We start from the raw sequence: 15,928 nt of genomic DNA on the forward strand, positions 1-15,928 counted from the left end.
AGATCAAGTGAGGTGATTCTGCCACTTTACTCTGGCAGAGACCTCACCTGGAGTACTGCATCCAGGTCTAGACCCCTCAATATAGGAAGGACTTGGAGCTGATGGAATGCGTTACAGAGGAGGACCACGAAAACGATCAGGTCGTTGGAGCACCTCTGCTAGGAAGACAGGCTGAGGGAGCTGGGGTTGTTCAGCCTGGAAAAGGAGGCTCTGAGGAGACCTGTTAAAGCCTTCTAGTACCTGAAGGGGCCTACAAGAAGCATGGCGAGAGAGTGTTTTCAAAGGCCTGTAGTGAGAGGATGAGGGGCAATGGCTTCAAACTAGAGAAGAGTAGATTTAGATTGGACGTGAGGAAGAAGTTCTGCACCATCAGGGTGACTGAGCACTGGAATAGGTTGCCTGGGAAGGTGGTTGGGGCCCCATCCCTGGAAATACTCAAAGTCAGGCTCAACAGGGCTCTGGGCAACCTGATGTAGTTGAGGATGCCTCTGCTTACTGCAGAGGGGGTTGGAGTAGATAATCTTTGGAGGTCACTTCCAACCCAGACCATTCTATGATTCTGTGTCCCACTATGGTTAGATCATCTCTTGATGGTCTCATAGGAGAAAGATTTTCTTGGCAGACAATTGAAGGGGCAGGCCACTCAAGAAGGCTACAAATTTTTTGGTAGGCTATGGAAGGGAAAAATTAGAAGGGCCAAAGGCCAACTGGAAATTAATTTGGCTTTAGCTGTTAAAGAGAATGGGAAATCTTTCTACAAATATATTAGTCACAAATAGAGGACTGGGGAGAATCTCTGCCGTTGGGTGCAGGAGGGAACATAATGGTCAAGGATGAGGAAAATGCTGAGGTACTCAATACCTTCTTTGCCTCTGTCTTTAGTAGTAAGACCAGTTGTTCACTGTATACCCAGCCCCCTGATATGGAAGATAAGGATGAGGAGCAGGAGTAGCTGACACAGCAGAAGACTGTGCTGCCATCCAGCATGACCTGGACAGGCTGCAAAATTGGGCAGGGAGAAATAAATAAAATAAAGACAAATGTAGGGTACTGCACCTGGGAAGGAATAACCCCATATACCAGTACAAGTTTGAGGCCGACCTGTTGGAAAGCAGCTCTATGGAAACAGACCTGGGAATCCTGTGGACAACAGGATGACCATGAGCCAGCAATGTGCCCTTGTGACCAAGATGAGCAATGGTTTCGTGGAATTCATTAAGAAGAGTGTGGCCAGCAGGTTGAGGAAGGTTTTCCTCCTCTACTCAGCCCTTGTGAGGCCTCACCTGGAGTACTGTGTCTAGTTCTGGGCTCCCCAGTTCAAGAAGGACAGAGAACTGCTTAAGAGGGTACAGCAAAGGGCTATGTAGATGATCAGGGGACTTAGAGTTTTTTATCCTGGAGAAGGCTGAAGGGGGATCTTATCAATGCTTATAAATACTTCAAGTGGGTGTCTTGAGGATGGGGGAAGGCAGTCTATTTTCAGTGTCCAGTGATAGGACAAGATGTGATGGGCACTAACTTGAACATAGGAAGTTCCATATAAATATCAGGAGGAACTTCTTTACTTTGGATCTGGTAGAGCACTGGAACAGGCTGCCCAGAGAGGTGGTAGAGTCTCTGTTGATGGAGTCATTCAAAACATGCCTGGTTGCCATCCTGTGCAACCTGCTCTAGGTGAACCTGCTCGGGGTGGGGGGGATGGTGATGTTGGATTAGATGTTCTCCAGAGTTCCCTTCCTGCCCTTATCATTCTGTGATTTTGTGAAGCCCCCATAATCCAAGATTAGTGACCTACTGCACTACTTAGATATACACAAGTCTGTGGGGCCAGATGGAATACAACCAAGGTTACTATGAGAGTTGGCAGAAGTGCTCACCAAGCCACTTTCCATCATATATCAGCAATCCTGGCTAACTGGAGAGGTCCCAGTTGGATGGAAGTCAACAAATGCAGTGCCCATCTACAAGAAAGACTGGAAGAAGGATCCAGGGAACCACAGGACTGTTGCTCAAAACTCAGTGCAGAGAAGGGCATGGAGCAGATCATCTTGAGTGCCATTATGCAGCATGCGCAGGGCAACCAGGTGCTCAGGCCCAGTCAGCATGGGTTCATGAAGGGCAGGTCCTGCTTGACAAACCTGATCTCCTTCTATGAGAAAATGGCCCACTTAGTGAATGAGGCAAATGCTGTAGATGTCGTTTACCTGGACTTTAGTAAAGCCTTTGACACTGCCTCCCACAACATCCTCCTGGAGAATCTGGATGCTCGTGGCCTGGATAGGTGGATGATTTGCTGGTTAAAAAAAATGGCTGGATGCTGTGTCCAAAGTGTGGTGGAGAATGAGTTAAATTCAATTGGCAGCTGATCTCAGGTGGTGTTTCCCAGGGCTCAGCTTTGGGGCCAGTCTTGTTTAATATCTCCATCAATTATCTGGATGATGGGTGTTGTGATTTTGATTCAGCCAGCAGTGCAGTTCCAACCCAGTAGCTCTCACAAAAGTTACCTGCACCTCTCCTAGGTGGTTTGGGAAGGAGGATAGGGAGCAAAAGGAAATAAAAAGCCCTCTTGGTTGAGGTAAGAAGAGTTTAGTGGAATAATACAAGAAAATACCATATTTTTTTGGAGAGAGAGAGAGAGAGAGCAAGCCATTGAGGACAGCAAGCCAAAAAGCAGAAAAAGGAAGCACACAAGCCCAGAAGAGGAAGAAAAGCAAAAAAGCAGTGGAAACAGGAAGCATCATTGATCACAGTCTGAACTCCCATCATCCTGTACCCTGGCTAGCCCTTTCCTTATATAGCTGGTATGACATCTGTGTTGTATCAAAAATTTGTTACCTGATTCAGATGGCTGTCTTGATTGGTGTCCCCTTCTAGCTGAAATCTGGACAGGGATCTCAGTAAGAATGCAGGTTACACCAAATTGTGTGAGTGTTGATCTGCTTGAAGGTAGGAAGGATCTGCAGAGGGCTGGTCAGGCTGGATTGACAGGTTGAAGTCAATTACATGAGGTTCAATAAGGACAAGTGCCCTTTCCTGCACTTGGGTCACAGCAACTCCATGCAATGCTACAAGCTTGGGGCAGAGTGGCTGGAAAGATGCCTGGGGTTGCTCACTGACAGCTGGCTGAATGTGAGCCAGCAACATGCTCAGGTGGCCAAGAAGGCCAACAGCATCCTGGCCTGTGTTAGGAATAGCGTGGCCTGGGGGAGTAGGGATGTGATCATGTCTGTATTTGTCAGTGGTGGGGTCACACCCAGAATTCTGTGTTCAGTTTCGGGCCCCTCACTACAGGAAGGACATTGGGTTGCTAGAATGTGTCTATAGAAGGGCAGCAAATCTGGTGAGGGTTCAGGAGAACATATATTTTGAGGAGCAGCTGAGGGGACTGGAATTGTTCAGTCTGGAGGAAAGGAGGTGAGGGGAGACCTTATTGCTCTGTAGCCTGAAAGAAGGTTGTAGTGAGGTGGGTGTTGGTCTCTTCTCCCTAGTATCAAGTGATAGAATGAGACAAAATGGTCTGAATTGCATCAGAGGAGGTCAAGATTGGATATTGGGAAATATTTCTGTACTGAAGGAGTGGTCAGGCATTAGTGGGGTGAATCCTAAGTTCAGTATCTTTATTATAATAAACTGACCTGGATGAAGGGATTGAGTGCACCCTCAGCAAGTTCGCCAATGATACCAATGGTGGTAGGGAGGAGTTGGCTGACATGTTGTTAGGCTGTACTGCCATCCAATGAGATGTCAACAGCCTGGAGAGCTGGGTGAAGGCAAACCTCAAGAAGTTCAATAAGGGCAAGTGCGGGTCCTGCATCTGGGAAGGAATAACAGCAGGCTAGTATAGGTTAAGGATTGCCCTGCTGGAGAGCAGCTCCACAGAGAAAGACCTTGGAGTCCTAGTGGACAGCAAGTTCTCCATGGGGCCGCACTGTGTCCTTGTGGCCAAGAGGGCCACTGGTATCCTGAGGTGCATCAAAAAAAGTGTGTCCATCAGGTCTAAGGAGGTTCTTCTCCCCCTCTGCTCTGCCCTGGTGAGACCACACCTGGAATACTGCATCGAGTTTTGGACTCCCCAATTCAAGAGAGACCAGGATCTGCTGGAGAGAGTCCAACGGAGAACCATGAGGATGATTAGGGAACTCGAGCATCTCCTCTATGAAGAGAGACTGAAAGACCTGGGGCTGTTTGGTCTTGAGAAGAGAAGACTGAGAGGGGATCTGATCAATGTCTGTAAATATCTGAGGGGTGGATACAAACATAGACACAGAAAGTTTCACCTCAACATGAAGAAACTTCTTTACTGTGAGGGTGATGGAGTGCTGGAAAAGGCTGCCCAGAGATTGTGGAGTTTCCTTCCCTGGAGACTTTCGAAACCCACCTGGATGCATTCCTGTTCAGACTACCCTAGGTGATCCTGCTTTTGACAAGGGGGTTGGACTCAGTGATCTCTGGAAGACCCTTCCAACCAGTAACATTCTGTGATGCCGTGATTCAGTGATTCTGTGACTGGAGCATGGCTATTGATGGCTACAAACTGTTCAGAAGGGACAGGAGCGGAAATTGGGGAAAAGGTGTTACTCTTTTTTGGGAAATGGAGAGAATGTGAACAGCTGTCCTTGAAGAATAGCCAAAAGCAAGTCAAGAGCTTATGGGTAGAAATTAGAGACCAACAAGTTGAATCTTGTGGTTGGTGTCTACTACAGGCTTCCTGGTCAAGGAAAGCCCACTGATGAAACCTTCCTACCCCAGCTGCAGAAGTTACCATGCTTACAGGCTTTCATCCTACTAACGCATTTCATCCACTCTTGACATCTGCTAGAAAAGTTTCATGGTGACCTGCAGGCAATCCATGAGACTCTTGGATTGCCTTTATGATGACTTCTTAAGCCAAAAAGTAGACAACTCCACCTGACGGGATGTGATACTGGATCTGATGGACACCAGTGCAGGTGAACTCATCAGGGATGTCAAGATTGAGGCAGCCTGGGCAGCAGTGACCATTCACTGGTGGAGTTCACAGTCATAAGGGATAGAAGACAGACAAGAAGCATAGTCAGGACCCTGAATTTTAGGAAAGCAAACTTACATCTTCAGCAAATTAGTCAATAGGACCCCCGGAAAGTGGTCCTCAGGGACAAGGGAGCAGAGAAGAGCTGGCAGACCTTTAAGGATGTTTTCCATAAAGGACAAGAGCTCTTGGACTCCAGGTGTAAGAAACCAGGCAAAAAAGGGAAGAGATTAACATGGCTGGGTAAAGATCTGCTGATCAAACTAAAAGGCAAGAAAGAACTGAACAGGCAGGAATGGACATCTTGGGAAGATATAGGGATACTGCCATGTTGTGTGGGGATGAGGTCAGGACAGCCTGGGTGTAGCCAGAGCTGGACTTGACAAGGCTCACAAAGAATAACAGAAAGGGCTTCTACAGGTATGTCAACCAGAAAAGGAAGGTTAAAGAAAACGTGGATTCCCTGATGAGCAATGGTAATGTCTCCGCACTTACCAAGTTGAAGGACCAGAAGATGGGGATTAGGGGGACAATGTCCCTCCCACTGTAAGCAGAGACAAGGTTCATGATCACCTGAGGAAACTGAACATACTCAAGTTTAAGGGACCTGATGAGGAGTGTTGCAGACTCCTGAGCATTGCCCAGGGAGATGGTGGATGCCCCATTGCTGGAAACATTCAAGGTCAGGCTTGATGGGGCTCTGAGCAAACTATTCTAGCTGGAGATGTCTCTGCTTACTACAGGGGAGGGTTGGATTGGATGACCTTTGGGCGTTTCTTCCAAGCCAATACATTCTTTGATTCTATGAGGTGTTGAACATCATATGTGATTTTCTGTATTCTACACCAAGGAGCTGAGCCTAAGAGAGCTTTCATGAGATCCATCCAAATCATTCTATCTTCTGCCTTACAAATTATGGAACTCATAGAATATGGGTTTTATTTCTTCTGCTTTCTAGTTTTCTATTTTGTAGTTAAAATCAGTTATTCTGCATGCTACGAGGCAGCTGCATTGACACCAGCTAGCTCCGTGTTGTGCTGAGATCTTTAGAAAAGAGGGCTCCCGGAGAGAGGGAGGCAGAGAGAGAGAGAGAGGGTTAAGAGGCAACCTGACATGACTTGGTGTCTCTCATGAGGGTGCCTGAGAGGGCAACACGGCTGGCGACATTCCTGGAGAAGCCGTGGGAGATTTAAACCCAGCAAAACCAGAAGAGGCTCTCAGACTGCGAGCTGCAGGCAACAGCCTTCTCGCTCGCTGGAACCCAGCGAGTGGGAGGGGGCGTGGTCAGACAGCTGGCAGTGCCTGGCTATTGGTACAGTCAGGCTAACAGGCAGAGAACAGGCAGAGGGAGAGCAAATAATGACTGAGTGTACACCAGGAGCTCCTTTTGAATTAGCTCAGTTGGAACCCAGCAAGTGGGGCATGAGGTACCCCAGGGGCTCCTTTTGAATTACCTCAGTAGCTGGCACGAGCAGAGCATGTGGGCAGGATACAAGGTGCTTCAGTTTTACTGAAGGCATGATGGTGGCTACATGGAGGAGGAAGACTCTGCTCTCTGCACCTTCCAAAATGGATACCGGCATCCAGGCCACAGGTTGTGAGGAACACCACAGCCTTTCATGGGCAACAGGAGGCAACACTGACTATGGATGTGTGTGATGTGAGCAGGTTTTTGACCTGCTCATCAGGCTGGCACAGCTCCAGGATGAAGTGATGGAGCTCAGGGAAGAGGTGAGTAGGTTAAGAAGCACCACGGAGAGCGAGAGGGAAATTGATAACTTTCACAAACTGATCTTTACAAATACAGAACAGGAGTTGACTGTTAGTGGAGCAGAGGATTCAATATCCTCTCATCAGCAAGCCCCCCAGCCTTCCTGTAGTAACTCATACGTGCAGGGTCAATGGAAAAAGGTAGCAACCCGATATAACAAATGATACAAATAGAGTAAATGCGCTCCTTTAAGAAGCAGACCACCCACAGTTCCGTTACAGAACAGGTATGAGGCTCTGCAGGAGAAATTGGTTGTGAGCAAGGACGAGGGCTCACGAAGGCCAAAAGTGCTACCAAGGCCAGAAGTATCACCAAGGCCAACCCATCTCAGGCCAGCCATAAAAACTGACCCTGAAAAGAAAAATCAAAGGGTCGTTGTAAATGACTCCCCACTGAGGGGAGCAGAGAGCCCAATATGCCTACCAAACCCACTTCATAGAGAGGTTTGCTGTCTTCCTGGTGTCTGGGTAAAGGATCACAGAATTAACCAGGTTGGAAAAGACCTTCAAAATCATTAAGTCCAACCGATCACCCAATACCATCTAATCAACTGAACCATGGCACTAAGTGCCTCATCCAGTCTTATTTTAAACACTTCCAGGGATGGTGACTCCACCACCTTGCTGGGCAGCCCATTCCAATGGCAAATCACTCTTTCTGTGAAGAAATTCTTCCTAACGTCCAGCCTAAACCTCCCCTGGCACAGCTTGAGACTGTGTCCTCTTGTTCTGTCACTGGTTGCCTGGGAGAAGAGACCAACCCCCACCTGGCTACAGCCTCCCTTCAGGTAGTTGTAGAGAGCAATAAGGTCTCCCCTCATCCTCCTCTTCTCCTAAACAACCCCAGCTTCCTCAGCCACTCCTTATAGGGCTTGTGCTCTAGATCCCTCACCAGCTTTGTCGCCCTTCTCTGGACATGTTCAAGCAGCTCAACATCTTTCTTAAATTGAGGGGTCCAGAACTGGACACAGTACTCAAGGTGTGGCCTAACCAGTGCTGAGTACAGGGGCACAATGACTTCCCTGCTCCTGCTGGCCACACTATTCCTGATCGACACCAGGATGCCAATGGCCTTCTTGGCCATCTGGGCACACTGCTGGCTCATGTTCAGCCTACTGTCAACCAGTACCCCCAGGTCCCTTTCTGCCTGGCTGCTCTCCAGCCACTCTGTCCCCAGCCTGTAGTGCTGCATGCGGTTGTTGTGGCCAATGCGTAGAACTCGGCATTTCGATGTGTAAAATCTCATGCCGTTGGACTCTGTCCATCTGACCAGCCTGTCAAGGTCCCTCTGCAGAGCCCTTCTACCCTCTAACAGATCAACCCCTGCCCCCAACTTGATGTCATCTGCAAACTTCCTGATGATACTGAATAGTAAAGATATTGAACAGGATAGGGCCCAACACTGATCCCTGGGGAACACCACTAGTGACAGGCTACCAGCTGGATGTGGCACCATTCACCACCACTCTCTGGGCCCAGCCCTCCAGCCAGTTCTCAACCCAGCACAGAGTGCTCCTGTCCAAGCCACAGGTTGACAGCTTGGCCAGGAGTTTGCTATGAGGGGCGGTGTCAAAGGCCTTGCTGAAGTCCAGGTAGACTACATCCACAGCCTTTCCTACATCCACCAGGTGGGTGACCCGATCATAGAAGGAGATCAGGTTGGTCAGGTTGGTGCCCCTCCTAAATCTGTGCTGGTTGGGCCTGATCCCTTGGCCATCCTGTAGGTGCTGCGTGATTGCACTCAAGATGACCTGCTCCATAGTTTTGCCTGGTGCTGAGGTCAGTCTGACAGTGTGAGAGGCCTGTAATTCCCTGGCTCCTCCTTCTGGCCCTTCCTGTGGATGGGCATCACATTGGCCAACTTCCAGTCATCTGGGACCTCACCAGTGAGCCAGGACTGATGAAAAATAATGGAGAGTGGTTTATCGAGCTCATCTGCCAGTTCCCTCATTACCCTAGGATGGATCCCATCTGGTCCTATAGAGTTGTGGGGATTCAAGTGGCTCAGCAGGTCTCTTGTTTCCTCATGGATTACAAGGGTACTATACTGCTCCCTGACTCCATCTGCCAGCTCAGAAGGTCAGCTGTCTGGAAGTCAACCTATCCTACTATTGAAAATTGAGGCAAAGAAGGCATTAAGTACCTCTGCCTTTAACTCATCTCTTGTTACTATATTCCCCTCCATGGCCACTAAGGAATGGAGGTTGTCCTTGCCCCTCCTTTTGCCATTAATATATTTATAAAAACATTTTTTATTGTCTTTCACAGCAGTGGCCAGTCTAAGTCCTAAATGGGCTTTTGCCTCTCTAATTTTTTTCCTACAGGACCTAGCAACATCCTTAAACATTTCATGGGTTACCTCCCCTTTTTTCCAAAGGAGAAACACCCCTTTTTTTTCCCTTAATTCATTTAGAAGCTCATTGCCCATCCAGGCCAGCTGTCTACCCCGTTGGCTCCTCTTCTGGCACATTGGGACAGCCTGTTCCTGCACCTTCAAGATTTCTTTCTTGAAGTAGGTCCAGCCCTCCTGGACCCCTTTGTTTTTAAGGGCTGCTTCCCAAAAGTACCTTCTGAGTTAGTTCCTTAAGTAATCTGAAGTCGACCCTCTGGAAGTCCAGAGTGGATGTTTTGTTGATGCCCCTCTTAGTTTGACTGCATATTGAAAACCCAATTATCTCATGGTCACTGCACCCGAGGCAGCCTCTAACCACTGCATCTCCTACCAGCCCTTCTCTATTTGTAAAAAGAAGGTCAAGCAAAGCCTTACCCCTAGTAGGCTCGCACAGCAGCTGTGATAAGAAGCTATCCTCTATACACTCCAAGAATCTTCTAGACTGCCTCCTTTCTGCTGTGTTAAGTTCCCAGCAGATATCTGGCAGGCTAGTGTCGCCCATAAGAACAAGGACTGATGATCTTGAGACAGTCTCTAGCTACTTATAGAATAATTCATCACCCTCTTCATCCTGGTTGGGTGGTCTATACAGACTCCAACCAGGAAGTCAGCATTGTTGGCCTTCCCTCTAATTCTCACCTACAGGCACTTGACCTGATCATCCTTAATCTCTAGTTCCATGGCTTCAAGAGCCTCCCTAATGTACAGGGTTGTAGGTAAACTTCCCACCCTTGTGAGTCCTTCAAACTATTACCCACTTCTGGTTTTTCAGGTGGTTAGTAATGATGCTAATGATGCAGCAGTGAGAGGCTCACAATCAATTAAAAGAGACTTTAGGACCTTGGGGCAACTGCTAAAGGGATCAGGAGCTCAAGTTGTCTTCTCCTCTGTTCCTCTGATGTCGGCGATGGACAAGGGAATATTTAGGAAGAGCCAACAGGTCAATTCATGGCTTTGGGACTGGTGTCATCAACAGGGGATTGGATTTCATGATCACAGCTCAGTTTACAGGGCACCAGAGCTGCAAGCAACCAATGGGATGCACCTGTCCCAGAGGGGGAAAGGACTCTAGGGCAGAAGCTGGCAGAGCTCATTGATGGGGCTTTAAACTAGATTCAAAGGGGGAAGGGTTAATCTCATGCTTGCCTGTGACAAACATGGGGGCAGCTCACCAGAGGCAGAGGGATGGAGTACTGGCAAGAGCTCTCAACTTGCTGCCCTGCGGCAAGCCAAGGATGAAGTGAAGGTAATCAAGGGGGATTCAGCTAAGAGTGTGACATGGCCAGCCCAGAGAGCTGAAGTGCCTCTATGCAAATGCATGCAGCTTGGGCAAAAAACAGGATGAATTAAGGGCCACTGTGCTGCTGGGATGCCATGACATAGTGGCTATTACTGAAACTTGGTGGGATGATTCCCATGACTGGAATGTAAGGATAGATGGGTACAAGCTCTTTAGGAAGGATAAGCAGGGAAGGAGAGGAGGAGGTGTTGCTCTCTATGTCAGTGAGCAGCTGGAATCGGTGGAGCTCCACCTGGGGAAGGATGATGAGTTGGCTGAGAGTGTATGGGTTAAGATTAAAGGCAAGACAGGGGAGGGTGATGTTACTGTAGGGGTCTGCTACAGGCCACTTGACCAGCAGAACCAAGCAGATGAGGCCCTCCACAGGTAAATAGAAGTGGCTTCCAGGTCACAAGCCCTGGTCCTCATGGGGGATTTCAACCACCCTGACATCTGTTGGAGGAACAACACAGCAAGGTACCAGCAGTCCAGGATGTTCCTAGAATGCATAGATGACAACTTCCTCCTCTAAATGTTAGAGGAACCAACAAGAAAAGGTGCTATGCTGGACCTTGTTCTCACCAACAGGGAAGGGCTGGTGACCAATGTTAAGTTCTGGGATAACCTTGGCCACAGTGACCATCAAGCAACAGAGTGCAAGATCCTCAGGGCATCTAGGAGGATGTATCCTAAGCTTACAACCTTGAATTTTAGGCATGCAGACTTTGATTGCGTCAGGGATATGCTGGCCAAAGTATTGTGGGAGAAAGCCCCAGAGGGAAGAGGGGCCCAGGACAGCTGGTCTATGTTCAAGGATCACCTTCTCCATGCCCAGAAGCAAAGTACACCCACAAAGGGGAAAACAGGAAGGAATGCTAGGAGACCTGCCTGGATGAGCAAGGAGCTCCTGGACAGGCTCTCACACAAAAAGAAACTCTACAAGGAGTGGAAGACAGGACATCTAGAATGGGGGGCATACAAGGAAGCTGCCTGAGCAGCAAGAGATCTGATTAGAAAAGCTAAAGCTCAGTTAGAATTAAATCTAGCCATGGAGATCAAGGGGAACAGTAAAAATTTCTATCGGTATGTTAATGGTAAAAAGAAGATTAGGGAAGGTGTGGGCCCTCTCAGAAAGGAAACAGGTGAACTGGTGACAAGTGACATGGAGAAGGCTGAGGTTCTCAATCACTTCTTTACCTCAGTCTTCACTGCAAGGGCTCCAGCCACACTCCAAAATCACAGAAGATAATGGCAGGGGCTGGAAGAAGGAATTGCCCGTTGTGAGTGAAGATCATGTTCGTGATCATCTGAAGAAGCTGGGACCCGATGGGATACACCCATGGGTGCTGAGGGAACTGGTGGATGAGGTTGCTAAACTCCTCTCTACTATATTCCAAAAGTCATGGCAGTCTGGGGAGGTCCCCACTGACTGGAAAAGGGGAAATATAACCCTTATTTTCAAAAAGGGAAAGAGGAATGATCCAGGGAGCTATAGGCTAGTCAGTTTCACCTCTGTGCCCAGTAAGATGATGGAGCAGATACTCCTGGAGACACTGCTGAGACAGGAGAATAGTGAAGAGGTGATTGTGTACAGTCAGCATGGCTTCACCAAGGGCAAATCCTGCCTGACAAACCTGGTGGCCTTCTATGACAAGGTCACAACATTAATAGATGAAGGTTGAGCAACTGACATAATTTAGCTGGACCTGAGCAAAGCCTTTGACACTGTTCCACACAACATCCTGGGCTCCAAACTGGTAAAGTCTGGGTTTGATGGATGGACCATTCAGTGGATAAAGAACTGGCTTGATGGGTGCACCCAAAGACTGGCTGTCAATGGCTCCATGTCCCAGTGGAGGCCAGTGAGAAGTGGAGTCTGTCAGGGATCAGTACTGGGACCAGTGTTATTTAACATCTTTGTTGGAGACAGGGACAGTGGCATTGAGTGCACCCTCAGGAAATCTGCTGATGACACCAAGCTGTGTGGTGCAGCAGACACGCTGGAGGGAAGGGATGGCATCCAGAGGGACCTTGATAGGCTTCAGAGATGGGCACAAGCCAACCTCATGAGGTTCAACAAGACTGAATGCAAGGTCCTGCATCTGGGGTTGGGGCAATCCCAAGCACCAATATTGGCTGGGCAGCAACTGGCTTGAGAGCAGCCTTGAAGAAAAGGACTTGAGGGTGCTGGTGGATGAGAAGCTCAACCTGAGCCACCAGTGTGCGCTTGCAGCCCAGAAAGCCAATCACATTCTGGGCTGCATCAAGAGACGCTTAGCCAGCAGGTCAAAGGAGGTGATTCTCTCTTCTACTCCACTGTGGTGAGACCCCACCTGGAGTACTGCATCCAGTTCTGGAGCTCCTGTTACAGGAAGGAGCTCCAGAGAGGAGCACGTCCAGAGAAGGGCCACAAGGATGATGACAGGGCTGGAGCACCTCTCCTATGGAGACAGACTGAAAGAGTTGGGACTATTCAGTCTGGAGAAGAGAAGGCTCTGAGGATATCTTATTGTGGCCTTCCAGTATCTGAAGGGGGCCTACAAGAAAGCTGGTGAGGGACTTTTTAGGGTGTCAGGCAATGATAGGACTTGGGGAAATGGAAGAAAAATAGAAATGGGTAGATTCAGATTGGATGTTAAGGAGAAGTTCTTCACCAAGAGGGTGGTGAGATGCTAGAACAGGTTGCCCAGGGAGGTGGTGGAAGCCTCATCCCCAGAGTTTTTTAAGGCCAGGCTGGACGTGGCTCTGAGCAACCTGATCTAGTGTGAGGTGTCCCTGCCCATGGCAGGAGGGTTGGAACTAGATGATCCTTGGAGTCCCTTCCAACTCTAACAATTCTATGATTCTATGTTTTTCACATAGTCTATAGAAACTGCTACCTCCTAAACCCATTCTCAAATCTAAATTTGTGAAGTGTAGATTTTCACTGGAAGTCAAATTTTCAGCACTGTTAATGATGTCTTGACTCAAATTGCAAGGTGGTATTACTGATCAGAGGTCCCATGTATCCTAACAGGCTGCTCACTTTCTGCTATGGGTCTTCACTAGTAACTTCCCAATAAGATTTCCCCCTCTGCTGCTTTGTGTCCTTGATTTGTGTGGGATTAGAGTTAACAGAGATAATATGAAGAGGCACAGTCAAGACAGCTGACCTGAGCTATTCAAGGAGATATTTGATACCATATGACATTATACTCAGTATATAAACTGGGGGGAGCTTTGCTGAGAAAGGAGAGCAGAGGGATCAGGGTTCAGAAAGGGCTAAGCATCATGTTCTGGTGGTAAGCAATTGCATTATGCATCACTCAATAGATTATTAGATTAGTTTTTATTATTATTACTTCTTTCCTTGAGTTGATCTTATCTCTGCCCATGAAGTTCTACATTTTTCTTACAATTTTCCTACCCATCCTACCCGGGATAGACAGAAAGTAAGACAGACGGCATGGTGTTTAATCGCTGGCTAGCCTTAAACCAAGGCACTATTTTTGTGTTTTAGGCTTACCTTATAAATAGTAGAGAATTCCTTATGTAACTCTCTACCATCATTTATCTTTAGCGAGACCCATAAAATAAGGCTGTCTCCATACTCTGTTAACCTCAGTGTCCTGAGCCTAATTGATATATGTACTGTTTTGTCTAAGGAGTACCTGTTTGCCATCAGTGTATTTCTTAGCTGCCCCTTACTTTTAGGAGCGTCACTCTCCCTTCTTACTTAACACATATGTGCTGTTACCTTTATTATATGTTCAGCATCACTAGTTAAAAAAAAAAAAAAAAGAGGGAAAAGGCTTACATGAACAAAATACGTTTTCTATATATGTATGGACTTTTGAGATTGTACAGAACTGTGGGTGATCTTTCCTGTGGTATTGCCCTTAAAGTCCAGGGATTACATAAAGTACACTTCGAAAAGACAGCCTTCTTGTGATTTTGATCTTGCTGTTTTCTGTTCTTTTTGTGACAGTAGGTGGGTTTGTGCACTTGATAAGGATGGGGTGTGTTACATTCTCATTTTTAAAACTATTTACACTCATTTTGAAGGGGAGTGGAGGGAAAAATGAGCCTCACTGAGGACATTCCTGGGACAATTGTGAGGCAGGGTACCAGCTCCACTGCTATCCCATGGGCTGTAGGGGACAGTGGATTATGCAACACCCACAATGGTAACAGATACTCCTATGGTAAGTCCCTGAAGTGTCTGTATACCAATGCAAGAAGCATGGGGAATAAGCAGGATGAACTGGAAATCTGGGTGCAGTCACAGGGTTATGATCTTATTGCAATTACAGAGACATGGTGGGACAGCTCCCATGACTGGAATGTGGTTATGGATGGCTATGTTCTTTTCAGGAAGGACAGGCTGACAAGGTGAGGTGGTGGAGTTGCTCTCTATGTGAATAAACAACTGGAATATGTTGAGCTCAACCCAGGGGGAGATGATAAAAGTGTTGAAGGCTTACGGGTAAGAGTGAAGGGACATACAAACATGGATGATTATAGTTGTGGGGGTGTACTACAGACCACCGAACTGGGAAGAAGCTACTGATGAGGCCTTCTACAGGCAGCTGGAAGTAGCCTCAAGATCAAGTGCCCTGGTGCTTGTGGGTGCCTTCAGCCACTTGGATATTAGTTGGAAAGATCACACTGCCATGCACAAACAGTCCAAAAGGTTTCTGCAGTGCATTGATAACAACTTTCTCCTGCAAGTACTTGAAGAACAAACAAGGAGGAGTGCAATGCAGGACCTGATACTAACAAACAAAGAAGGACTGGTTGTAGATGTTAAGGTTGGGAGTAATCTTGGTTGCAGTGACTATGACATGTTAGAGTTTAATATCAACAGACAAAGAAGCAGAGTGATAAGTCAAATTTCAACCCTGGACTTTAAAAGGGCCAACTTTTCTCTCTTCAAGACTCTACGTAGAAATATCCAGTGGACTAGGACTCTGGAACGAAGGGGAGCCCAAGAGAGCTGGTTAATATTCAAATAGTACTTCCTCCAAGCTCAAGAGAAATGTATTCCCTCGGGAAAAAAAAAAATCAAGTAAGGCAAGCAGAAGACCTGCATGGATAAGCAAGGGACTCTTAGTAAAACTCAAAAGCCAACAAGGAGGTTTACAATATGTGGAAAAAAGGACTGGTCAATTGGGAGGTTTATAGATATATAGCCAGAGAATGTAGAGATGCAACAAGAAAAGCCAAGACCCTCCTGGAACTGAATCTTGCCAGAGGGGTGGAAGAGAACAAGAAGAGCTTTTTCAAATACATCAATGATAAAAGGAAGAGCAGGGAAAAGGTGGGCCCACTGCTGAATGAGATGGGAGATACAGCAACTGATGATGCAGAGATGGCAGAGCTGCTGAATGCCTTCTTTGCCTCAGTCTTCACTCTTAAGACCAGCCCTCAGGAACCTCAGTCTCTAGAAGCAAGGGAGCAGAACTGGAGAGATGTGGACATTCCACTGGTGGGTCAGGAC

At 47.5% G+C, this 15,928-nt stretch overlaps 1 protein-coding gene across 2 annotated transcripts in view; it reads left to right on the top strand.

Moving 5' to 3' along the window:
- EFNA5 (ephrin A5) overlaps positions 1-15,928 on the top strand; it is a 242,545-nt gene that overhangs the window by 110,251 nt on the left and 116,366 nt on the right. The gene's annotated exons all lie outside the window — the stretch shown is intronic.

Source organism: Indicator indicator, chromosome Z (genome assembly GCF_027791375.1).
Source record: "Indicator indicator isolate 239-I01 chromosome Z, UM_Iind_1.1, whole genome shotgun sequence".
NCBI lineage: Eukaryota > Metazoa > Chordata > Aves > Piciformes > Indicatoridae > Indicator > Indicator indicator.